The following is a 25,384-nucleotide window of genomic DNA, read 5'->3' as shown; positions in this document are numbered from 1 at the left end:
CCTCCGGCTAAATGGCCCCGAATGGCTCGTCCAAGGGTGGGCCATGGGAATGGAATTGATAAGCGCGGCTCTCGCCATGTTTCCCAGTCGGCCATTTCTGCGCAGGGCCCATTTGCCCGAGGATTCATCCGATGTTCTCTATGCGGAACATCATCCCTTGCGCACAGATGCAGCCGCACTTCGTTTGCGCATCCACGGAAAATTTCTCTGCATTTTCACATCTGTCCTCCACCCTCCCCGAGAATTACTGGTGCCATTGGATGAGGTGAATCTTCCGTGTCTCCTTGGATGAGCCTGAGAAAATTCCTGATCATTTAATGGGAAATTTGACGCGAATAGGAGGAAAATTCAAGGTAGATGTGGCACAAGTGGCGCGTGAAATCCATCAGAGCTCGCTATTGCCGGAGGAAATTCCTGCAGGGGCTTCCAACTTAATGCAATTGAGGCTAAGCGACAGGAACTGAAAACGTATCACAACCTTTTCAGAGGAGAATTGGCGTAATAAAAAAAATAAATGCTAATAATCACTCTTTTACCGCCTTCAAGGTGTGAAGAGTCACAGCAGGAAATCCTCATGAAAGGAAGTCCCGCCTTTTCTGCACGAATTGCCAGCCCCTCGATCAAATTCTCGGAAAGTGTTGAGCCAGAAGAGTGTCAGGAGGAAGAAAATTCCTTCACGGGCGTATGAACTTGGGAGACTCTTTCAAATTGGATTAACAGGAAATTACCAAAGACTGTTGGATATAATTTTTCCTCTATTGCTCTCAGCATTTTCTCTGGCAAGTGGGGCAAATGCCTTTAGCCATTTGCATGCAAATCGACCGAGGAGAGATGTTGATGGTGGGTTATGCAATTTTCTCCACGCTTTGAGAAAAATACCTGAGCGAAATTGGCGCGATAAGTGTTATCGGAAATTGATTTTGAGCTCGGCGGCACAAAAGGGCTGGCTGGCTTTCCTCAGATTGATATCATGATGTGAAAATCAACCCATTTTTGCGGTATGAATTTTATTGGTGGTGTTTTATGGCACCACACATTGGCTGATAAGGTCTGTATGACTCCATTAACTGATTCAGCCTTGGCGAAAAAGTCTCTTGATTATGATTTTCAATTGCATTTTCTAATAAGACTGCAACTGTGCCTCCGCCACTAGAGCAGTGCAATTGTGGTGCAGCAGACGTGTGTTCTCGGCGATCCTCTTGGATTTGGGATGTGCTCAAGGGGAGTGGCACAGGATATGAGGTGAGGCTTTTGTGTTTTCCAATTGGAGTCCGACTGTAGGACCAGTGATTCCATCTAGTGCACGAGCAGGGAAGTGTGAGGCACGAAATCGAAATTTCAAACCGACAAGTTCATTGACTGAGCATGCGAACTAATTCGTCACCAACACACCCAAAAGTATCTCTCTCCCAGTGACTTTGCCCGTCTCTCAGACGTCCTGTGTTTGGGGAAAATCCTGGAGTTTTCCCACCGCGAGAGCCTCTGTGAGTCCCCCAGGAAGAATTCACGTGATGGGCTTTCGCCGGGCAGGAGCAAAAGCTCGCGCTACACTGTTAGAAAATGCGAGTGACGCACACCGAAATGTGTCGAAGTGGTATGGGTGACTTCTGAGGCCATTTGTGACGACACCATCAGAGAAATCAATAGAAATGCAGAGAGAGAGAGCTTGTATCCACCCACTTGCCACCATCATTAGACTGCCATACTTGAGTTTGAGACGATGTTAGACGCTATTTTCAGTGCTCCTGTCGAATATTCGGGCATCGATTTTTCGGACAGTGCCACGCCGACGGCTTTGAATATTTGCCAAAATTAAATCCGCACAGATGGAGGTAAATCCCCGAGAGATGAGCCAAATTGGCCCATTCAATCAGGCCGTCGGAGACCGTCTTAATCCCAACTCCGCAATGCGTTGTCATAGTCTCTCGGGTGAGGAAATTTGCTGCGCCATGTAAATTGCAAACCCTTCGGCTCCAAGGCTTCCTGTGTTTGTTATTCACCATGAGTCTTCTTGGCGGCGAAATATTGGTAACAGAGTTGTATGCAGATAATATGAGGCGGGCGGGAGGATGCACTCTCGAGATGAAATTCCTTGGCATTTCTCCAACATCATCTCTCGCTGCATTGCGAGATGGAATTTTGCGCCAGACGCCAAAGTCCAGACACATCCAATTTATGGCTATTTATCCCATCCGATGATTCTGGAAGTCAGACATTGAAGTCCTCATCTTGCTGGCGCGATAAAATGTGGCCATTGCTGAAAAATGACCCACCGATGAAAGGATTGCCAGCGTCTTTCGGGATGAAATTGGGGGATTTCGCAGAAAATTGAATGACTCTCCATTGCAGTGTGATTTCTCTGCTGCAGAATTTCATCAGACTTCAAAATGCAATTCCAGTGGTGAAAGTCTCTCAGAAGAATTTTAATAACAACTCATTCTTCTTCTGGGTCTTTTTCACAAGAATATAACGGGAGTATCTCCTTTTTTTGGGAGCGCGTGCACCCTTTTTTCTGCTCAGAAGCCACCAAAGGACAATGGCAAATGTTCTGTAAATATTTTCCAAGACACCACAATTCATGCTCTTCACGGCAGTTGAGAATTGGTGCACTCGGCAAACAGGAAAAGGGTGTATATTTATTGCCCATGGCAGTAAAAATCAATTTTTTGTGTGATTTTTCTGGGAAGTTTCAAAGCCTTTCACTCCAATTTCTTCCACTAGAGATGTGTGTTGCGGTGGGGAGAATTTTTTCCGTCATAGTTGCTGGAAAATTCCGTAAGAAAATCATCATCTGCGGGATGTGATATGATAATCTTGCGAGATTGTGAGCGCTTTAATTAAAAAGCCGGGAGAAGATTGACACGAAAAGTATGATGGCAAGTTTTGCTGAAGCCACCGAAATTATCCAATTAACATATTATTTGGCTGAAGTGGAGTCACCAAACTTTTCTCATTTTCGGTAGGAAAATCGTGCATGAGAGTTAATCCGGCAATCGTGAAAGAGGTGAATCGCAATATATGAGCTCCGCATATGCGAAAATATCAGCCTCCGGTATGGCTCCTGAAATAATTTCACAGACGAGTGAATTTATGCCAAACTTTAATCCCGAACCATCATGAGCACTTGCGGGTGGAGAATTTTCCGCTGAGGGAAATTCAGTGCGTAACGGTGAGGAGCGTCTATTCACAGTATCGAATAGTCACTCAACATCATCGATGTTGATGGAGTTGGCGTTTGAAGAGAGGCAAAAGAAAGGCCAGTGGTGTAAACAAGAAAAAATCTTTTCTGTTTTGATGTTCATAAACTGACACCACCACCTCCCCTTCCCACCCTATAAATATGTCTTTTTCCCATGAATTTTATACGGCAAAATGTAAATAAATAGCGCGAGTGCGGCCTCTAAGCGACTGCCTGTACAAGTGTATAAATATTTAGAAGGCAATGTTCCTTATTCCGTTTGATGATGATGCTGAATTATACCCACAGATTCTCGGGGGCCCATTGACAATCGGAATGGACTATTTTGGCACCAACATTCCGGATGATGTTTCTCTCTCACTCGGGGTGATGAAAAAAGATCACCCCAAAGGAAAATGGCAACCATTTTAACCCCCGGACAGCCAAACATGCGCACCCGCTCCCATATTGAAGGGTTAAAATGCGAGCTCCCTCACTCATCCCCAAAAGCCGCCCAGAAAACATCTCCACTTAATGAAGAGCGTCTTCAACTTGTGTTAATCTCCAGAGGGTTAAGTCTCATCACAGCGGAATTCGCATGGGATGAAACTTTTCCACTCGCAGAGCTTCTGCAAATTTTCCACTTCTCTGCGAGTTTCTGGGGAGAGAGAGAGAAAAAAATGCCCAATTTGCATGAGTATTTTAACGTAGTTGGAGGCTCGTGTTTCTCTGAGTAATATACATATTTTGACCCATTATATGCTAATTCATTTGAAGACCACTTTCAAGGTGAAAAGAGTTTTTGAGGAAAAACAAGTGGGAAAACATTGCGACGGTTTAAATGTCCACTGAGTGATTCGATGTTTGAGGCATAATATAAACTTGATTTCGATTCATATTTTCTTTAGTGGAAATTCCAGACATTTCTTTGATTTGTTGATTTATTAAGTGTTATCATTTTTCGAATCAGATGTTTGTACGGCAATTGTAAACAAGTATTCACCTTGAGAGCAACACGAGTGCTACAAAATCATATCACGAAAATGGTTAGCGTCAAGTCGGCTTCTGTTTGAGAGTCGGAGAATGAGGTAGAATATTCACATGGAACTCCATTAAAATATTCATTCACCCTGAAATTCTTTTTCCAGAGAACACAGTTTCCCCCTTTTGAATGATTCAGTGTGTATTTGTAGTGGAGAGGTTGCTTTTTTCGCAAAGGGAACATTCATGTATTTCCCTGGGGAAGTTCTGGGTGGAAAACTCAATAATTCTCACGTACAAATATGTCACATGCAATTTTCCCGCTAGAGCGCAAAATATTGCTGCTAGAGCATTTTCCATCGCACTTTTCTCGCCCATATGCCTTCATGGCAGAACTTCCTCTTTGGCTGGTGGTGTGAGAAATGGAATTTTTGCCATAGTCCACCTGCCCGAGGAGGGATTTGGCTGGGCTGATGGAGAAAGAGGCCCCAATGAGAAGGGAGTTCAATAAATAAATACAAGGATAGAGAGGCCAATAGTACACCTTACAGTTTATCTATCAATGAACGTCACACTTTCTAGACACGTTCTCGCTGTGCTCCTCCATCCATCTGCACTCGGGGCAATTTATTTATTTTCTGATCATATCGTCATCAGAACAGCCATATGCTTATGCCGATGGAGCATAGCAAATTGATAAAATTGATGAAATTCCATGAAATATTTCCACATCACATTCATGTCGACACGAGTGGATTCGTCTCAGCAATTTACAGATGCTCCAACTATTGAATCCAATATTGAGGCTTGTCCTCCTCCTCTGCCATCTCCGGGCCTATGTGTATTGCGAGCACAGAAAGATGAATGACATTTTCGGAGAAATAGGCTACCCAAAACTATAATATTCAATATATTTACTGTTTTTTTCTGCGTGTTCCGTCCAGAGTCAGAATAGCGGCATCTTGTGATCAATAAAATTAGTGAAAAATGGATTCTATTGCGTAAATCTTTGGTTTTTGTCCAGCGCGAATTGCCAAGACTTCCGACAAGTCTCTCTGCCCTGTTAAGGAAATCAAATCGACTAATTTATTGGGTGATTCATAAAAAGCAAAGACACTGTGTACAGAAAACGTGCAGAGATTTCAATGCTTCACACGCCATTCTTGGCATTCGAGGCGATAAACCAATGGACATTTAACCCTCAAGTGGACGGAATTCATCAAGAATTCTCCATCCATCACAGTGGCTGACGAAGGCTTTCCCTGGCGATGGTTAACAAAACCACATATTGTTCTGGAGTTGGCGTCAATTTCGTTCAATTTCCCCCAAGAGTGTCGTGCTTTGGTGAATTAGTAAATATGAAAAGAGATAATAAATAAATAAATCGTCGCCATTTAATCCACTCTCCTCGACATCTTCAAGGCGTTCGACGTTTAAACTGGCCGTCTTGGCCGATAGGCAGTGGTGACGAGGAAGACAACAAGAGCGAGAGACAAACTGATAAACAAATAAATAGATATAACATTGTGAAACAAGTTGATTTTCTGCTGACATCCCCTCATTTAGGCGCTCTTTTCAAGCGGGGAATTATTTTAATAAGACCATTGGTAAACATGAAAATGGGACACAATTGCGAGTTATTCTATCTTATGTGTCTTCTCTTACAGACGGCCTCCCGATTGGAGATGGTGACAAAGTATGGATATTAATGTGACCGCTGCGCCGAGGGAGCTTCGGGGCGGAATGGTGGTAAGTCGATGGCAAAAGGGGGAATCGCACTGTGCATAAATTGTCTACCTGAGACGGGTTTTTATCTCGCTCGTCGAGCCAATTAAGAAGCACACCAATTGCATTAATGAAGCTGAGCTGAATGCAACAATGGGGGGAAGAGACGGCGTGATAAGATATGCGCTGATTTCTCAGGTGGATGATTCGTGATGAAAGTCAATGGGGGACCTTTCTTGCGATGCCAGAAAGAGAAATTACATCCACCCTCCCTCTCGTGTCACACAAATTGAGCTTAATCGAATTAGAGTGAATTCTCTCCGTGCATCCTCAGGGGTTCATCTCTTATTGGCTCAACTCTTACCTCAAGCGTGGGTGTCCTCCTGGCGGAGGTGGTGTATTGGCATGTGCAGGGGGCTGTGGGGTGGGTGGGAGACATGCACGAAAAACAAGCATCTCTCAGGGAGACCCTGAGGATATTTTCCTGTTGCTCACGTGACCAATAAGTCTACCATATTTACCCTTAAACTTCTTCTATGGCTTTCGTGTTTTGCCATCCCAACGATGGGTTGGATACATCAAATTGTCTCGAGTTATACCTTTTTTTTCTTCTCCCCCAATATATGCCCTTCTCTGGTGCTCTCACCATGGGAATAAATTGTATGTGTTTTTCTCTCCTTGGGCTCCGTCTTCTCCAGTACAATATATGAAAAGCATGGGGTTGGATGAATTTATTTTATAAATAAATAAAATATCTACGTGACATCTTTTCCATCGCAATACCCACCCCCATGAGCCATCCTTTCGGGCCCTCAAGAATAGACACTCGCGTTTGCTATTTCATCACCACAAATATTTCTCCGTGTGTGTCGTTTTTTTTCTTTGCTCTTTCTCTTCGTCTTTTTTTGAATTTCCATCCAAAGGAAAAATCTCAATGTCTTTCTCTCGGGGGGATTTTCTTTATCTGGGAAAAATGTTAAATTTCCCTGTGCGATGGAGAGGGGAAGAGAGAGAGAGGGAAAAGATGGAGCGAATCATAGTGAAAGCCACAAAATATGACTTAAGATTTGAAACTATGGAAGGCACGATATTCGGAATAAATTTGCTCTATGCGGTGAAACATAAATTCTCAAGGCAGGAAGTCGATGAAATTGCAGCAAAATCCTCCTCATTTTATCCTTGGTACGCCCCATCCAGGGCGATAAGAGGTGTGGGAGGATGAAGAAAATTGTGGAGACGTGTTGTGATGAGTTCCCCCAATTTATTAAATATTATAAGACCATACATTTTAAGGAAAATTTGTAATGAGACCCTGAAGACACAGACGCCATAAATTTGACTACATCATTTAATTTATTAGTGGTGGGAGACACGGAGGAGAGTCACCCACACCCTCGGCAGCGTGTGCCTCAAACCCAAAAACTAAACCCACACAGAAAACAACACAATGAATTTTTCATTCAAATTCTTCCAGGGTATTTTCCTCCGTGATTTTCTACCAATTTTCTCATCTTGCTGTTTTTCATCCGCAAAATGGCACACAGACTTGAGAATCCCTCGTCTAATCTATTTTCCTCATCCTCGGGAGCTTTGCGACGAGATAAATTTTTCTTGGGGACACTGTTGGGGTAATTTGCATGCGACATCCTTTGAGACTTTTCGTCTCTTCTCCCACCCACACTTTCAATGGCTTCGGGGGCAAAAGTTGTGAGCTTGGCGAGAATTTTTTTCTTAGCATAAGAAATTTGTCTCTCTCGGCAGCAATTCCAATAAACTCCTCCATTTTATCTCATCGCCAGTGTCTTCCACACAATTGATAAACTCACCATGACGCCGTGCAATTATATTGATAATTCTTCTGTATTTTTCCCCCCTACAATCCGTACAATGTGCTCAAATGGCCAATGAATTTTTAACCCGCCTTCAGAGAGTGTCTTTCTTGGTGTCTTTAGTAGAACATTTTGCTTGAAAATGGAATAGTTATGCGGTCTGACTTTGTGGGCACTTTGTAATTAATTGAGATGTTTAGATGTTGATTTTAAGCCTAATTGCCTTTAAAATGCTGACGGTGCGTAAAGTCAATTAAATTTTCATATAATAGAAATTTATTTACCATTTTCATATAGTGAGTCAGAAGTAATGGATCGCTTTGTTCACTTAAACCACTCTGTCAAGCTGCGAGAATTATTCACATGCAATTTTCATATAAGATTTCTAAATCAGCTTTACAATTCCCTTCTTGATTACCTTAAAACTATGGTCATGCTGGTGCCCTCTAGCGCTGAGCTTTCATGCAAATCCATGCAATTTCTGATCTGAGTGCACATTTTCCACACTTCCCCATTCTCAGAGACCTTCTGTGTTTTCTCCCGGCACTGCGGCAGCACACTTGAGCTGTCGAAAAGCCTCATTATTTCGCGCAATATCTACTGATAATTCTTTTTTTTTGAGTCACCACAAGCTATCATGGCCCTTGATAACTTTTGCCATCCATGCACGCAGACGAAACTTTTTCGCCTGGGAAAAGTTGTTTTTCTCACATCAATTGGATGGAAGAAACGTGGCAAATTTCGCCTCTGAGGACCCTCAATCTCCTCATCCAGATGAGAAATGATGGCTCCTCCTCGCATGGAGCTCCTCGACGAGCATTTCGAGGCGAAATCAGACACGAAAATGAGATGTTCAAAGAATTGGACGTTTTTTTTGCCTCACGCATCCAAGAATAGATTTGTCGTCGTCTCGTGGGTTTTTGGGTGGATGGGAAATGTGTTATCATGTTGCTAAAAGAATGTCATGGCATGGCACCAAAAATAAAATGCAGCATCTTGAGCGCACGCGAATGGCGAAAAGATGGAATAAGTCGGGGTGGAATGAACCTCCGTCATCTTCTGATGACAGTGTGCCATGATGGCAAATACTCTGGCCATTTGTATGCACAATTTTCACAGAGATGTCACACGATGTGAAATTAAATCGCACTCGAGCGTCAGCTGTCGATGAGACGTGATTTTCTCACCAAGAACATAACGGCGAGATATCAATTTCCATCCAGTGGCTCCCAATTTGCCACAGCCGCACCCCCGAGTGTCGGGTGGGTGGTAAAAAATGCAGAAGGTGAATGAGTGTTCTGAGAAAAACAACCCCATCAGTGACACGAAATTGCTTTTCTCCCTTCGGACAGTCTCCTGGCAATCGGAGTCTTCGGAAAAACTCCCTCTGGCCCATGTTTTTCCAGGCCCATCCCCTGCAGAGGCAAGGTGGGTGATTCACCTTCCATCAGAGGGTGTGGAGGCCATCGAGGTGGATCAAATGAGTGCAATTTCACGTCTCTATTTGTCAAATGCACCCTCGGTGGTGGGATTTTCGCCACATGAGGATTTATTTGCGCCAGAGCTATAAATTAGAAAGGTATTTATTAAATTTGGCTCAAGATCTCTCATGAAAATTCATGTGGATGTGTCGCCTTATGAGCTCGGGAGTCTTGGGAGAGATGTTACCTGATGCGAAGAAGGCGGCAATTTCGCGGCTTGACTCATCATCAAGCGGAAAATGGGAATAATGAATTTTGCAGAGAGAGCACGATGGGGTTTATCTATGCCTCGAAACTTCACGTATATGTCGTCGTTGGAGATTGTTTAAGTTTTTGAGGTGTATTTGTGCAAAAGTTTGCACAAATTGCAGTATTTTTATGAGAAAAGTTTTCAATGCAATGTCGCGAAGAAAGATTTCACGGCATTGCTTAAAAGTTCCAAGAGTTGAATCGTGTTGTTTCTCATGGAGTAAGTTGAATATTCAAGAGTTCTTTCTATACTTTATTTATTGACAAATTAGAAAGTTCAAATATTTTGAATATTCATATTGATTCTAACGATGATTGTCTCTCTTTCTTGTATCTCAAGAACATTTTCGCTTTTAGCAGAAAAGCTCCCAAAATAGAAATATCTCTAACCCAATTGCTATCGCTCGAATTAATCAAATGTGACTTTTTGTGTGTTGTGTCGTCAGACAAAAGACAAAGTTTTGCGCAATAAAAACTGTTACGTAAGAAACCGTTGTCATTTCGGCGGAAGCTTCGGGAGCTTTTGTCAGCTTTTCCGCATGATGTGTATCTCCTTGGGAGGAAAACTCACGACAAGTGCATATTCTTCCCTCGGGAACTTTGCCCTCTGCCTTGTGGGTGCGACGAAGAGGGAAGGTGAGAGAGAGAGCAGCTGGTATTTCATAGTACGTCTAATAGATGGCGTGGTGTGGTGGAAAGCGAGCTGCGTGTGTTTGTGAGCTGAAAATAACCACTACAAGTGCATAAAAGTGATGATAGTGTGAGTTGCTGAGGCGGAGCTCTCGCAATTGTGGCGAAGTGAGACGAAAGCTCACACCAAAAGCTCTCTCTTGCCAGCCATCGCGGAGGATGAGTGGCGTATACAATGTCAGTTATACATAGAAATACTTATCAGTCTGCAGAGTTGAGGCTGTTCTGGGCGCAAGGATGGGAGGAGGGTGGGAAAAGTCAAAAGTCAAGGCAATTTGTTGTTAATTACAGTTGAAGTTATTTTGATTTGAAGTGCTTGTTTTTTTGCTCTCCTTCACATTCCCTTCCTTTTTTTCTCCGCCGCATCGCATCAATTTCCGCAATGAGGTATTTTTCTCTCTCGTCGCAAATACCGTGTTTGCGGACGATTTTTCACTGGCAATGGGAAAATTCACCTTGTGAGAAAAAGCCAGCGGGAGCAGACGGAGTGTGAGGGCGGCAGCTTTGGCAAGGAAAAGCCATGGCGCTTCCGTCCGACGGGAGTGTGAGGTGGAAATCCGAATGGCTGGTGTTTATTTGAGGAGTTTGTGGCAGCCGTCGCATCAGGCATTCCATCAGAGAGTGTTCAGCAGACGAGACCTGCATAATTTTGTGCATTGGCATGATGAAATTGGCAACGTGATGTGGTGGAAACTCCCGGGTGCAACCATATTTGAATGATATCCCCAGGAAAAGCTTCTTGGGGTGGAAAACTCTATCTCACTCATGAGATGCAGAAAATCACGAGGAAAGTTTTGTCATATCGCCAATGGACGAAAAAGGAAGGAAAAAGTTGATAGAATGCGTCTGTGAAGCTGCAAGTTTTCTGGGGGAAAATTCTCCACAGACTGCTGATGATATTTTCCATGCTCTGTGTATGTGGATATTCTTCCGACTTCCTCGGAAAATTGACGATGAATTGTTTATTCAAATGACGCCCGTCTTTCAATTTTGCCGCACTATCGGGGAAAAACTTGCTTGGAAATTGCTTTTCTTTTTGGAGACATCACAACTCCCGCGGGATGTCATTTACCCAGAGTTTTTGGAATGGAAACAACATCGCAGTGCTTCGTGAGATCTTACGTAAGGAGAGAAAAATAAAGAATATCTTGCTCACACCGCAATTTGCATGAATTTGCAATTAAGCTGCCATGTGGAAAGCTCCTCTCGTGCCAGAGGCAAAATGTCTGCGAGTATATTCTTAACGATCTCCCCACAATTTTGTACTCCTTCAGCTCTCCAGGTTTCCTCCATGAAAATGCCATTTTTATGCATGGCAGAGCACACAGAAGGGTTTCCAGCGCTGCACATGGGCCACTTTTGGGGGTCTAATCAACTCTCCTAATTGCACCTCTGTTTTTAATTGCATCTGCCGCTCCTTGCTGCTCATTTTGTTAATTGAGGAGAGAGAAAGAGTGTATTTTCGCATGTCTCCTGCATACCATATTTCTGGGCGATGGCCAGAAATTCTCAATTATAGCGCTATGGTTGCTTTTTAAGCTGAAAAATATTTGTACTCTGGGTGAGAGTCTCGTCGCAAGTAAAGGGTTGAGAGAATGTCTTGAGCACACAAGGTTAATCTTGCAGCCCACATGAAATGCAAAAATACAACCACTCAAGGTTTATTAGTTTACCCCGGACTCCCTCTTTCACACAACCCTTTTCCCGGAGCACTCTTTAGAGGCCAAGGCGGAAAAAAACGCACCGCATTTCTCTGCTGGAGAGAAGGTTTATTATTCCAAGGAGTGAGAGTTCTGCCATTAGCACAACACACCAATGTAATCAGAGGATGAACGCAATTTGTCTTTATGGTTCACGAGAAAAATATATTTCAAACATAGCATGTTTTTAATAATCATCCCTCGTTTGTCTTCTCTGGTGTCTTCTGGCAAAAGCTGAAGGGGCGAGAAAAGTGCTCGGCAACGACGAAACTTTTAATGAAATCGACGCAATTTTCGATACAATGCTTTTTAATAATCATCCAGTGGGCCAGACGATAAATTTATGGGTCAATGAATATCAGAAGCGAATGGTGATGAAATGAATTGAGACATTGAGCACAATTGAGACGACTCAATGGATTTCTGCAATTAGTCTCCATATGGAAGAGTTCAAGGGAGCAACTGATGGGGAGGTCTTATTAAAAGCACGCAGGGATTGTTGCACTCAGGAAAGCACTGATCGTGCGAATGTGTGAGGAAAAGCCTTGAAGATGTGAATAATTTACGACACATTTGCCACTAATAATGCTGAAAGCGTTTGACTTTTCAATAAAATATGAGTTCCCTAATCTGTTGGCGAAGAGAGCGGTTTCTCTCACAGTCCAGAGAAACACGTTTCCCGTTTACCCGCTCCTTTGATTTATATCCACATCCACGGAATATTATAATCTAAATTTATGCGCTTAGCCAGAGCGACTATGAGTATGAGAAAATCGTGCGATTTTTTCCCAGTGTATCAACACCATTAAAAGCCTCTGTTTGGGATAAAAGTTTTGTCGAGAGGAAAAAAGGAGAAATAATAGGAGGATGACATGTGCAATTTATTCCACCCCATGTTGTGACAACACACGGTGGAAAATTGCTCCCCCGAAAGCCGATGGGCGGAGGGTGACAGATGAGAAAAACAACCACCAAAATCCACCCGAAACTTCTTCATTCTCCAATAACTTTGTCAATGAATGGGAAAAATTGCACGCAGAAAAAATCATCACGTTCACCACATTGGAGGGCTTTGGCATCTCTGGCAAAATTTCCATGCCAAATTGGCAATTTTGCGTTTTTTTTGGCAGGGTGAAATCCAGCCATAGAAGCCACATTGATTATCGCAAAATTGCATCTCGCTGGCGCGAGAGTGTCTCAAATTGGTGGTTTCGTCAAGGGAGTTTCCACTCGCTGAGGAGATGATGAGATTATTTTTCGATAGAGTCAAATCAAAAAAAAAATACCTACAGCGCGAAGGTATAGTGGAGACATTCAGTCTTCAGTGGATTGTGGAGACGAGAGAGGGAAAATTGAGAAACTTTTGAGATTCAATAAATAAAGGAGTATAAATTTTGTGATTGAAGCCAGTCTGATTACATGTACGTGACATTCAGCACAAATTTTCTGCTTTTTTCCTCACAGCTCTTTCTTTCGTCTCACCGGAGCTTGAATAAAAAATATCCTCTTCTACGATTTGGGGAGTCGTGCAAGAAAATACGCGACACGTGCAATGCAAGAGTAAGTCTAGCTCGCCACAAGATAAGAGAGATTCTCAATGCCACACTCTTAAAGTAAAAGAGGGAGACTCTTTGGAATCTAGTAGAAATTTTTATTCATTACATTCAGAGATTGAATTTGTTTTTTGAGCAAATAAACCAGTTATTTTTTAATTAAGCAATTTGATTATATAAATTAGTGTATATTTTGGTGAATCATTTGTCAAGACAGAGTGATTGCCCGGACGAAGACATGTTAAGTAACCGGAAAATGCCTATTTCAGCAGAATTTATAACTCCTAGACAAACACTTAATCAGTCCATTGACATCGTCTTTCCCCTTCATTCACAAAATCCGTGACTTCTTCGCCGTCATAGCGTCAAACAACCAAAATATTTCTGTCATTTCGCTCCTCCTTCCCATCGGCATTCCGGTGAATTTACCAGTGCATAGAATATAAATAGGTGGGATTAAGTGGAGATGGCATTTATTTGAATTTATATCATCTTCTCAGGTGTACAATTTTCGGTCTTTTATCAGTTCCCCAGACTGGAATGGGTGGTGCAATTTGGCGAGTCCTCTGTTGATGTCAATTTAGCCCGAATTTACGGCAAATCCTTGCGGTCGCAAAAAGTGGTTTGGATGCAAAACATCGGAGATTTAATCCAGATTCCTCTTGAGAGAATCAACGGCATCTCGTCGGTGTGGTCAATAAAATAGCTTATTTATGCACAATGATGAAATTGATGAGGCAAACTGAGCATTTTCGAGCGGTATTTTTTCAGCCGCCAAAACACACCGAAAGTTATTATCATCAGGCATCATTTTACAATATGTCTGGAAATTTTTTTCCAACACTGCCGAGATGCAAATGTGGCGAACACGGAAACCTGCTGGGAAAATGCGAGATGGCTGCTTTGTGGTTAATTTAATCTCAAGAAGAGTAATTCTCTCGTTGTCACACTTTGGCCGCAAAACGCGCAAAAGGACGCCTTTGAGTCCCTTTCTCAGGGGCGCAATGTGAAATCTTTACCATCTCTGTGAAGAGGGTTGAAATATGTCATGAAAGTGAATGGGCTTATTTTGTTCGCTGTAAACAACTTTCGTAATGCGCAGGGAAGCATTTGAAAAATTGCAAAATTTCCATAATTGCACAAATCCTCATCTGAACTTTGTGTGACTTTGAGGAAAATTGGCAGAGACAGAGGGAATTGTAGTTGAAGATATTAATTATGAATGTAAATAGTAGAGAGCAATTGTGGCATTGTTTGTTTATTGTAATAAATTTCCCTGGGTCTCCCCATGGAAACCGCAGAGGCGAGCAAATACAAGACGATGCCACAATGTAATATTTTTTCCAGCCATGACATTCATTTTCCCGCATTATGTTCTTCAATGTTTGTGGGGAGCACTCGGTGAATTTCCCTCAATGAATTATTATTTCCGCTCATTTTGCTGGTGTGTTCTCTTATCACCCAAGGCAAAAAAAGTACACTGATGACTTTGTCGTTTTGAAGGCTCAAAAAGGGTGATTATCTAACTATAGCGAGAGGGAGAGAGAGTGTGTGTAAAAAAGAGAGCTGGATTTGGGACCAATTTCATGTTTAGATTGGAAAAACATCTCCGAGGCGATGGTTTGAGTGAAAATCACGTTTGGAATGACAAGAAAAATCCCCCGGAGGAATTGTATTGCAGAGAGAGAGCGAGAGCGAGAGGATTGGAGTCCATTAGGAATTCCAGAGGAGGAATCAAGGGTTGGAAAAATCACTTGGAGTGGGTGTAGCAACGAACTCATCGAATGAGTTGTTGAACGGAGGAAAATGCCAACCCCCGTCATGGCGAAATATCTAAGCAAAATGAAATCAAATTGATCCGAAAAGAGGCTAGACATGTTCATATTGTATTCAATATCGAATGTGAATTAGAGTGGAAAAGTGGTGAGAAAGGACTTTCCACCCTCACATTGTGAGCTTTGCTCAGGGAGCTTTTGCACAAATGAACAAATATTCCTTTTCAATTTTCTCAGCATTCCGACGGTGGATCATGAATAAAACATCTCAGACAGTTGTTCTTCTCCGACACAGAGAGGGTGGAGAACATTAGTTGGAGTCATCCCTCCGAGAAGAAATATGATGCTCTTTCAACCCCTTAATGATACACTTTTCCTATATACAACACCCACTCTGGATTTTCCTCCTCACACCGATTCATTTTCCAACTTGATAATGGAGTTCCCCGGAAAAGAATTCCCTCGCTGGGATAGAGTCATTTACGGCGATAAGTATTATTTACACTCAGGCAAAATATTATCATGACATTCGGCTGGAAATCAACTGAGGGCGCTTAGGCGTCTAGAGAATTTCCTCGTGTAGCTTAATACCTCGTGATTTAAGAAATGATTTCAATGTATAATATAACTAAAGTAGATCTTATTTACTCCAAAAGCACCATGATAACTGTTTCTCTGAGTACATCCACTAACTCTTGGCAGGAAGTTGGAGGAAGAAGCGTCCCAAAGAGTGCAATTGAATTGTAAAATTTACTGCCAGGTGCCAGGGGCAATGGCATAGTGCAATTTCCATTTTCAACCATCTCTTATTTATGCTGCTTTCTGGCCTCTAATGGATATCCTCCCATGATCCCATCATCGGAGCCAATGGATGCCTCTATTCGCGATTAATATGGGTGTTTATTGAAGACAGCACTAATGAATACGTCGAGAGTCACGTTGGGATGCAATTGACCGTAAATTCTGGACCAATGAGGACAACATGTCTGCCGAGGAACCCTTCCAAGGTGGGCTGAGGAGTTGAGTGACGCCTGCCAAAGAGTCTATGATGATGAAATGCAAATCCATCGTAAAGTTGTGTCACACGACCTTGTCCAACAAAACAATAAAATTCTCCAACAATAAAAGTGATGGCGTGTGAGGGAAAAAGCGTCACTCTTCATTCATAAATGTCTCGGTTTATGGGCCGCTCTGAGGAGTTTTTGTCACCCAAGTGTCGATCATCTCGGTGCTCTGGAGTGGCCGGCGGAGGGCCTCCATCGGCGGGGGCGGACGGGAGAAGTGTGCCGCCGTAAATCATCCAAATAGAGAGACAATTTAATGGAGTCAATTGAAATGGCTAAAAAGACCATTTCACCGGCAGTAAAGCCACTTGTTTTGCTCGCCTTTTTCCCATCATCCTCTCACCCATCCTCATGTATAGCATCGCACCCAGATTTACAGCCGTTTTATGCCATCGCCCATAAAAATGCTTAAGCTTCTGGCGCACTGTCACTTCCTGGCACCTTCTGAAAGCTCGCAGACACTCTGATTTTTGCCGATTTTACCACCTTCAGGTGATGATTTAGTCACATGTCGGAGGGAATCATTGAATGGAATTTCATGTGGTTTTGAAGTCGCTTTGGCTGGAATATTAATTTTTTATCTTTCGTCACATGAGAAGCAATTAAAATTAAGCGTCACATGAATATTCCATAACTATGAAATTTATGAATATTTAAATTGATTGAGAGTTGAAAATTTCACGAAAATTTGAGGATTTTTTAAGGAAAAATAAGGAAATTTTAACAAGCCTATAAATCTTGATCTGATCGTCATCGGCTCCTTGAGACAATCCTAGGACATGTCGCACAAAGCGATTCCAATATTTCTCAAATCTTCTGATGCTTCGAAAAAATACACTTCTTGAATTTCCTATTGCAAAAACCAACCCAGAAAACTTTGACAATCTTTGTAATTTAATTCACTTCACGAAATTCCACACATTCCATGTGTGGTGCGACAGGAAATTCAACGTGGAGGACGCCGAAGTGGTCACAATCTTAAGTGAAATATATCACGAAAAAAAGGTGGGAGAGAGGCGAGCTAATGGATTTTTCTCTGTTGGCGTGTTTCACCCAAAAAATTCAGGGAAAACGCCTTAAGACACGTCGGTATAATACAAAAGGAATTCAGACCACGCATAGAGCAAAATGAATGGGTCTCTAATGAGTGTTTTAATGAATTTATTTGACGATTAATTAAAGTGAGTGGCAAATTGTTGACTTTAATTGAAGCTTTTATGCTGTGATTTTTATTTCAAGTGGCGTGTGGAAAGCCAAACAAGTCCAATAAATGACGATTTTATTCCCTGTGCCACTCTTCCTTCGTTTTATGACACTTCTCGCACCTTCAGCCATACATCTCTCCGAATTGTCGACGTGGCGCTCGAAATTAATTTTCCATGTGGTGGCTGTGCTGCTCCCTGTGAAAAAAAGACGAACCTGGCAGCGGGAAAAAAGTCAACAAACGTGTGATTCTCGCCGTTTTTTCTACCACCTCACTTCTTGTGGCCAAACTTTTATGATCCATCGTTAACAGACTGTTAAATGTTTTATTGACTCTTAAATGTGTATTGTTATTGCATTTTGATTGCGACTAGACTGTTACAATAATAATCATGTCAGATGATAATGATGGAAAATAAAAGTGGCGTGTGTTTGGGGGCACTTTTCGCGGGACACGTGCGAAATATCGCGCGATTCCGTGAGAAAAATCCCACGCAGAGCCCAGCAATTTTCCACCACGCACATTCAATGCAATTCATAAAGAGAAAAAAAATCTCTCTCTCTCCCTGGTCCGATAAAAATATATCAGAAAAACACATTTGTGAAGCTTTTTCGGCTTTATCTGCTTGCCTGGCCCCAAAAATCGTCCGCGATGACGGCTGAAATGAGTGAGAGGAATATTTATGCACATATTTTTCCATTGAATTCACATCGGACGACTCTCAGCGGACTCAATTCCAATAAATTTTCTATGTATCTGCGCCTCTGGACTGTGTAAATTTTCAGCTAATTAAATTCCCCCGCGCTATCGTTCGGCAATGATAATGAGGGAGGTGGGAAGCTCCATCTCGCATGCGTGACACGTACTCACACCGATGCACACTCTACACTGTACGCTCGTCCGTGAGCAGGGACACCGTGTCGGATTTGTCTGTCGGAACACAAGGGGAGACGTCCGAGTGTGCGTCCGCCGAGTCCGCCTACTTCGGCATGGCTGAACACCAAATGCGATTCACTTCCAGATGTTGCTATGGTAATAAGGGAGACTGATGTTCATGGCCGCTTGGAGCGGACCAACCAGAAAGCGTGACATAACCTCACGCACACTGACTCATTCTGTCCGTGAATGCGACGCACACACACACGCGCAACTCGACGGTACGAAGAGGCAAGATATTATCTGCCGGCGGAGTGACAAGGAGGCACAGTCTAATCTTATGGCCAGAGGAGGGTTCCAAGTTGCAAAATCACACGGATAGTGTTAGACGGAAGCACTAACACTTGTGCCGAAAGCGAGTTTATCGATCGGAATGCGCACTCACGCACACTATTACCCTGCGTATCGGGAAGTTTCAGCTTCTTGTCGCCAGATTGCGCCACAGTGAGCAAAATCCAATTGGATTCGGACACAATATAATTACCGGAGAGATTGACGATACTGATAGACAGGAGATCTTCAAGGAGTAATTGGGAAAATTCCACTGGGAGTCCTCAGACCTCATTAAAGTTTCCTCATTTGGACACTCATAGGGTGGCCGCAGGGGTCACTTTGTGAAGCTCGCATCTTGAAAGTTTTGATTGCAACCACAAGTTTCAGCCAGCGGCAGAAGCTATTTGAGAGGAAATTATTTAGGGCTGAAGAGGAACTATGCGATAGGGAATTTGAATTGATGACTTTATGGGAAAACGGAGCCATTCAGGCATTGTCCTATTGTTTTCAATAACTACACAAATGTGTTTGATGGGCTGAAAGGGGAAATTATCAACAGGATGAGCAACACTTTATGGCTTGTAAAAGATTTCAAAATTTGCTACCTGGCTTTCTCAAATTTCATACCTGTTTCTACAATTTTATACTGGTGTCTAGGCTTGAAATGTGTATGGATTTCCAGGAATACAGTTTGTTCTCGCAACACTTTAAAAGAATTCAAGACCCTCAATTAACGTTCCTAAGTATATTGCATAGAATTACTCAGACAATCTCAAATTCCTCCTAAAATCACAATGCATCTCTTTGGAAAGTGTTAAAATTCACCATTGTAAATCTCTCAACTTCACTGAATATTCTCATGGTTATTGGAGCGTAAAGTTATTCTACCCATTTTTAAAATTCATGTATGTTTAGAAAACATTCTTCATGATTGTTTTGATTCCGCTCGCATTCTCTTTTTACTCCAGAAACACTACATTGAAGTTTTATGACTTCACTACATATTGTATCTCAATTAAAGTGTTTTATGGGTGCTTTAATGGTGTGATTAATTAAGGAATGTTTCTGACATTCTCTTTGGGTGAAATGACTCAATTTGCAAAATCGGAAATTCATAGATTTCTTGGACGATCCCAAAACTCCAGTTCCCATCTGCACAATGATTGTGATGATTTTTTTATGAAAGCAATTTGCGCTCTGAAAAGTAAAAAGCGTGATTTTATCAGCTAATGGCCGCGATATGGAATAAGTGTTAGCATTAATTTAAAAACACTTTGGGCGGCTATCCGGTCGCCTCATTGGAGCATCTGTCCGATGGAGATGGGATTAAAATACCAACGGTATAAAAGCTGTAATTTATTGTGTTGTTCGATGACAGAGTTTGGGGAGATTGAGTGGGCAAAGAGGCAGTAAATTCACCTGTATTTATTATTAAACAATCGTCTATTGCATGACAATGTCTAATATATTACCGGTGAATTTTTCCCTGCGTGGCAAAACTCTCCAAGAAACATTGGGTAATTCAATAAACAAGAAGAGGGCCTGGAACGAGACCCCGGGCGGATGGTGGAATATTAATTCCAGGGACAGAGGGTGGAGGATGCGTCAATTGCCGGGGGTTCTCATATTAGAAATTCGCAATGATTAACCCTCCCATTTAACACATTTGCTTCATGTGGGTTTTCCACTGTGGTCTCTATTTTCAACCAGGGCGGTTGGGGAAAGTTCTCATCTCTTTTTATCTGTGGGGGTTGAATTTTTTTTTCTCTCTGCCACAGCCTCACTGTCCCCATGAGACGAGACATTTTACACTGAAATGGCCAACAATAAAAGGGAAATTTCTTATGAATATTTATAGAATAATTTTATACTGCTGACAATTCGCAACCCTCTCGAGGAGAAATGCCTTTTTCTTTCTTCCAAGGCAAATTTAGCGTGTCAGAGCCATCAGAGAGAGAAAAAAAGAATGTTTGCAAGTTTTCCACACTGCGAAAATCCCCCAGACCAAGTCTAATTCTGCGGGAAAATAGAAACGACCATCCAAAAATTGAAGTGCGTGTCTATCGAGAGATATGGAAATTCAAATGAGGCTCTGCGGGGTGGGGTCCTCCGGATGGAGACGAGAGACGTGCTCGTCGAGGAAGGAGCCCGCAAATTGGAGCTGAATAAATTAGTGCGTGGATCCCACCTTGACATTTCAGTCAGGTAAATATTGTAGCAATTCATTGGGTTACAATTTTGCATTAGACGCAGATTAACTCCGTCTCAATGGGTTGAATTTTCATCAATGGGCTCGGGTATCACCGGGGGATCGCATTAGAGCTGGGCTTGGTACTGCGACGGTGCTTCGAGCGAGCGAATGGCACGAGAAAAAGTACCAATTGTCGACAATAAATCTGTCTCTATGGCTGCCGATGGATGAGGACGAATAACCAAATCTCACACGTCTTTGGGAGCGCACAGAGTTGATTTGCGGCGGAAAGGTATTGAGATAAAATGATGGGATTTGCCTAATTTATTTAGATTGATTAATCGACATAAATCCATTGCGGGAATGGTCGATTGTGAAGGCAGAAATCCGGCTTTTAGCTCCATAAGTCACAAAGAAATCCATAGTTCTGCTATCTCTTATCTAATGGAATGCCACTTCTGCGTCCCATGAGAGAAAATATATACGCAAAACAGTCTTGTGTTGGCGCGGAGTGTGGGTCTGTGAGGCACGAGAGAAAATCCTTTTCTCCGCCAAATTGCGCCTGGGAAAATCAATGAAAATTTCTCTACAGTCTCTCTCTGCATGTATCTCTGGCAGTGGGTTGAGACTTGGAAAATCCCTCGATTTTCATCAGCACCATTGTTTCGGGGGCAACTATCTCTCGTGGCTGAGAAAAAAGGTCGAGCCAAAATGCCATCGTCAGCTGTGGTGTCTCCTAGAGGGGGACGCCTAATCTCCATGGTTATTTTGCCAGAGAGAGAACCACCCCCCAATTTCCATTTAAAATCAACCCCTTCTCACAATCCCCCGGATTAAATTGTGACGCACCATCTGCAGAGTGCATTCTGTTGTACATTATGCCCTCACTCCGCCAGACAAGATTCCGTTTGCTGATCAAAATTCAATTTGCAACTGAAATTTCCGCCATGGGAAAAGAATATACCTTCCGCGTCAGCAAATTGGCAGCATGTGAGATGCATTTTGGCGATTGGATTTTCGGCATAAAAGAGAGTAAAACCCGGGTAAGAGATACACTCAAATTGCCCAATAAACAAGGTTTATTTATCGATGATGGTGGATGGCATGCAAAAAATTGCCATAAAGTGCATCATTTCACTTCAACTGCCAATGAGATTTTTTTTTAATTGTTCAAATCCATTTATTTATACGCTGGAATTAACGACTTCCATACCTCAGCCACAAATTTTCCTTTTTTATCTCGTGTACGCCTGTCTTCTCCGACGGTGGGGCTCCTTTGCCCGCCCATTTGCCGCTCTCTCTCTCCTCTGGGCAAATTAAAGACAAATATTTGACTATGTGTGGGGCTTTTTATCTGCAAGCCCAGGAAAAGAAAATGCGGCAGCATCTGTCGAGGGGATGAAAAATGCGCCACAAGAGAGGAAACGTCGGAGAAATTTCATTAGAGATGGGTGGAAATTAGGATGAAATTCCGGGCAATTCGATGCCAGGAAGCTATGTCTACTGCCTTTGGTAGGAAATTCACTTATTAATTATAGATGAAAGTGCCTCCTTTTGGGGCCTCACGTCGGACTGTATGGAACACCCTTGGAAGGCCTTTTCGATTTGCGCAAGGGTGGAAAAATTCATGTGTGACGACGAGGCGAACCCTCGTGCTGGGTGGAATTTGTATTTGGGGACACGCCATGAAATGTGTTTTGAGAGAGTGTCTTTGGCCATTTTTCGGCCCCAAAAACATGCCCAGCACCGGCAGGAGAGACGGAGTGGGGCGAGAAATTCCACCGAAGGTGGTGAATGTGGGCAAAAATAATATTGGCAAAAAGAAAACAGCAATAACCATTTAATACGATATTTATTTGCCATTCAGAAATCGAATGTCTCTCTCCTCCGTCAATAATGGAAAATAGCAATACTGTGCAGTGTTTACGATGGGGATAGTGTCAAATGATACCCGGACCCACTGAACCCAATGGTGGAGCGAGATAGCACGGAGGAGAGATTTAAAAGCTCTCTGCAATTTTCTGCAATTCTATTCTAACACGTTTCTCAGGCCTCCTTTCCTCGACTTTTCCAGATGCTTCCACACACAGAGAGCATATAAATTACAAAACTGGAGTGGAATTTCGTGATTTTTCTGGTGGTGTAGCTGTGCAAAATGTCACTAAAGGGAGGAGAGATGTGCTCTTAAACGACAAACTCAACTTTGACGTGGCTTATAAAATTAACCTGATCACCCTCAATACTTCTCTCTGCTTGGATGGTCTGAAGACCCCAGCGATGAGACTTCATTTTGCCTCGTGGGGATTGAAAAAAAGTATAAAGACATCCTGCAATAATATGCAGTAAATTATGATTAAATATTGGCTCTGGCGTTTCCCTAACACGACCGTAAATAAAGTTCTCAGTTGCATATTAATGGCGATCTGCGAGGCGGCCCAATAAAAAGTCATGGCTGTGCGGTGAATTTTTAAGCACAAAATTGCATAAAATTGCCTAAAAAATCGCCCATCGAATGGTTCGCTTCTTCTCTTTTATCTTTTTTTTTCTTCTCTCTGAGTTGTGAAGAAATGCGTCCAGTTATGGCACTTTTATGTTACTTCTTCGAGACAATTTCACCATGTAACCCTTTCCTCGCGTGAAAGTGTCTCTATTTGATTTTCTCTGCCCAAAAATACACACACACCCTTTGCCGTGTCGGGAAGAAAGTTGGTCGTTTTGTTTGCTATTGGAGGGTTATAAACATATTTTCTTCAGCAGAAGAATTTTTACGAGAGATATTCCTTGCCAGTGCCCCACAATAAACACCTGAAAGAGTTCATACTTTACTGGCTAGCGTCAACCCTTTTCAAGAAGAAAAAAATATGTATAATAACACACCCCGATCCGTGGAAGAACTTTCACTTTAAAGGGTTGAAAGTCATGCAGTTCTTGGGCTTAATTTGATTCTTCAAGGCATGCCACGGAGTGGAATGAAAAGGAAGTGGCAGGGTGTGTCGGCGTTGGTAAAAATAGGGAAATCACGTCACAGGAAAAGTCAATTTTCTAAATGAAAACATTCCTCTTCACTCACATATTTTTCTTTCTCATTTGATATTACGATATGACTTGAGGAAATTTCACCATTGAAACGCAAAATCACTTAATTCTAAATTTTCTCCTCACCCATAAAGTATTTTCTCCTGAGGATAGAACCGCATCTCTGAAAAAAAATATTATATATGCTTTTAATAAAATACCACCCACCTTTTTCTTGGCAAAAACTTTCCTCTCAACCACCATCGACAGTGGAGAAGAAAAGTGAAGCAGATCCACCCAATTCCATCCCGAACTTTTCCCAGTCGTGTGTGTGTGTGTGTTTGTATTTTATTTATCTGATAACGCTGAGATGATGCTCTCGAGGGTGGCGGAGGGATGGGTGGAAAATTTATGAAAATGGAATTTTCCAGAGGAAAACTTTCCCAATTGCAGACTTTTTAGGGAGTTTTTCCTCCGTCTCGGCCAAAATATCAGTTTGATGGTAATCGAAGATATGCGATGGCACTGTTGAAACATTTCATGCAATCTTTCAGGGTCTCTCAGCATGGGAAAATGGCCAAGTATTGATTTTCTTAAGTTCAAAAGTCCAACAGTGAATGTACTTTAATCCCTTCTACAAATTTATGTTGAATTTTTGCATCACTCTTAATATCATTTTGAGAATAAATTTGTTTTCTGCATGACTTCTTCCACTTTAAATCTGGATTTTGTTCACGTCATTGACTGGGAAAATTTGAAAAATTCAAACTAGAGAATCCTTGGTGTGTTTTGCTACGAAGTTTTGTACTATCCCCGCCCTCGGAAACTTCCTCAATGGTGGCTAATCCCCTCTGGAGACGGTGGGAAAATGAAGGAGGAAGAACGGAGTAACAAGTGTTTAATATCCGGCTATTGAATTAGTGGTTTATCACATTCTGAGCCTTTCAGCAATGTGTTTACCCTGAAGATGCATGGCATGTATGAGATTTGAACAAAACGCTATTGAAACATTCAAATTACTCTTTCTTTCTCTCTCCTTCCCTCTATAAACCCATAAACACCAACACGTAGTGGCGATTAAAATGATTTATTGCATATGTGCAGCAATCTTCGTCTTGTATGACACACAAAATAACTCTGGTGCGATGGCAATTTCAGATGTCTTACACCCGAATCCAGCACGCTCTGGTGTGCTTCCGAGGGTGTAATTAATGTTTTATTGTTCACAATAAAATTTATTCATTCTCCATGGATAAACAACTTCATCGTGAAATGGCATGGAAGAATGTTAATTGTTGGCTTTTACATCGGATTCGAAACACTTCCTCGAGAGACTCTCAAAGGGACAGCATTTCTCTGGGATTCAATTTTGGAGAAATGGACGAAATGAACGAAATGAATAAAATACTGACTCTTGTCACTTGTTAACTAATGAAGCATATTCAGCTCTTGACATAGTTCAATTGAGGGAGGATTCTTCATTAGATCCCTATTGAGGAATCTCAAGTGTATGACTTTCTTTACACCCTAATTTTCACAT

The 25,384-nt window shown here is 42.2% G+C and overlaps 1 long non-coding RNA gene across 1 annotated transcript in view; it reads left to right on the top strand.

Annotated features, from left to right (window-relative positions):
- The first annotated feature begins 1,145 nt into the window (after nucleotides 1-1,145).
- Nucleotides 1,146-25,384, top strand: part of LOC132258729 (uncharacterized) — an 81,433-nt gene continuing 57,194 nt past the window's right edge. The window contains exons 1-2 of the long non-coding RNA XR_009468288.1: nucleotides 1,146-1,242; nucleotides 5,827-5,908. This is a non-coding gene — a long non-coding RNA (uncharacterized LOC132258729). The remainder of the gene's footprint in view (nucleotides 1,243-5,826; nucleotides 5,909-25,384) is intronic.

Source organism: Phlebotomus argentipes, unplaced genomic scaffold (assembly GCF_947086385.1).
Source record: "Phlebotomus argentipes unplaced genomic scaffold, Phlebotomus argentipes genome assembly scaffold_4, whole genome shotgun sequence".
NCBI lineage: Eukaryota > Metazoa > Arthropoda > Insecta > Diptera > Psychodidae > Phlebotomus > Phlebotomus argentipes.
The sequence above is the reverse complement of the archived record's forward strand: the minus strand, read 5'-3'. Positions and strand labels throughout refer to the sequence as shown.